Source organism: Chrysochloris asiatica, unplaced genomic scaffold (assembly GCF_000296735.1).
Source record: "Chrysochloris asiatica unplaced genomic scaffold, ChrAsi1.0 scaffold00350, whole genome shotgun sequence".
Lineage (NCBI taxonomy): Eukaryota > Metazoa > Chordata > Mammalia > Afrosoricida > Chrysochloridae > Chrysochloris > Chrysochloris asiatica.
Window position 1 is genome coordinate 348,969 of NW_006408868.1, and position 2,085 is coordinate 351,053.

Consider the following 2,085-nt stretch of genomic DNA (forward strand, 5'->3'; position numbering starts at 1 on the left):
CAAAATCAGTAATTAGAAAGCCAGTTGATTAATCCTAAGGCTTCAGAAATAGATAATACACTGAAAGGCACAAAAATAAAATTGAATCAAGGAAAACATAATTTAAAAGGCCTAAGATGTATGTGGGACACTGTCAAGAGGAATAATTTACACGTGATAAAAATTCCAGAACAGGAAGAGACAAAAAGCAAACAGAGAATATTGTCCAAGAGTTGCTAGACGACAACTTTCCTAATATCATGAAAGATGAGAAGATAGTCATTCAAGAAGTTAAATGAACACCAAGCAGGATAGACACAAAAAGAAAATCACCAAGACATAATCAAACTTTTCAAAACCAAAGACAAAGAAAGAATCTTGAGAGCAGCTCAGTAAAAATTAAAAGTAATCTACCAAAGAGAACTAATAAGACTAAGCAGTGATTTCTCAGTAGAAACCATGTAGGCAAGAAGACAATGAAATGCATATATAAAACTCTGAAAGTAAACAAATTACCAACTAAGAATCGTATATTCAACAAACTGTATATCAAAAATGATGATGAAATTAAGTCATGTTCAGGCAAACAGAAATGAAAAGAATTTGTAAAAACCAGACCAACCTTACAAAAACTACTAAAAGGAGGGACGTGGGGTACTTAAATTGGGGCGATCAAAGCCATCACAGTACACCAAGGGTTGGAAAAAACACACAAGGCAAAGAATTTACATCAAGATCAGAACTAAAATACATTAATGTGGGTGATTTAACTGAAGAAGTCTGATCACCAGATATCATGGAGTCTGGCAAGATGACGTCTCCCAAGAGCATGCTGAAAGATGCAGAGATGATGGCACAAATCCTGAAGGATATGGGGATTACAAAACATGAGCCAAGAGATATAAATCAGATGTGGGAGTTTGCCTTCCAATATGTGACTACAATTCTAGACGATGCAAAAATTTATTCAAGCCATGCTAAGAAAGCAACTGTTAATGCAGATGATGTGCGATTGGCAATCCAATGTCGTGCTGACCAGTCTTTTACCTCTCCTCCTCCAAGAAATTTTTTGTTAGATATTGCAAGGCAAAGAAATCAAACCCCTTTGCCATTGATCAAGCTATATTTTGATCCTAGCTTGCCATCTAATAGGTATTGTTTAACTTCTCCAAACTATAAACTTAAATCCTCAAAGAAAAAGACGTCTGCTTCTGTAGAAAGAATAACAGTTCCATGGTTAAGTGTTGGCTTAGTTACCAGCAGACTTAGTACTCACACACTAGGCAAACCAACCCCAAAAACTGTCTGTTTTAACTAAAGTAGGGACTCCAGTGTCCCTTACAGGGCAAAGGTTTAAAGTACAGATGCCCACTTCTCAGTTGCCTGTTGTAAAAGTATAAATTCCAGCAACATCAACAGTTCAGAATGTTCTGATTATCCATCATTAGTTGGGTCCAAACATATTCTTATTGCCACTAATATGGTTGTTGGTTGTTATGTGCCATGGAGTCCATCCCGACTCATAGTGACCCTGTACAGGGTTTCCGAGGCTGTAAATCTTTATGGGAGCAGAAAGCCTCATCTTTCTCCCATGGAACAGCTGGTAGTTTCGAACTGCTGGCAGTGAGATTAGCAGCCCAATTCGTAATCACTATGCTGCCAGAGCTCCTTTGCCACTAATATGGAGTCATCACAAAATACTGTCAGTGAACCATCAAATGCATTGAAAAGAAAACAAGGAGATGACAATGCTGCTGCTGCTGATGATGATGATAATGATGACTGTGATCATTTGTAATCTAGCCTTGATGCATGTAACTTGTATTCTTGGTCTTGAATTCATTGTACTTAAACATGCATGCTGTATGTTTTCAAGTTGTGTCTTAGAAAACTTAATTAGCATTTAATGAGTAAATAGAATACTTTTCGATTCAGATGTCATTGTTTGTTTTTTTTTTTTTAGTAAGTTACGGTTTTTCACCAGCCTTTAAGTGTAAAAAATAGTTTTCATTCATCAATTTGAAAAAAAAACACTAAAGGGAGTTTTTTGGACAGAGAATCAACAACAGCAGACAACAAACTGAAACGAACATATATGACAATATT

The 2,085-nt window shown here is 36.2% G+C and overlaps 1 pseudogene; it reads left to right on the forward strand.

Moving 5' to 3' along the window:
• Positions 1–775: 775 nt before the first annotated feature.
• On the forward strand, positions 776–1,777 carry LOC102836927 (annotated as a pseudogene).
• Positions 1,778–2,085: the final 308 nt, after the last annotated feature.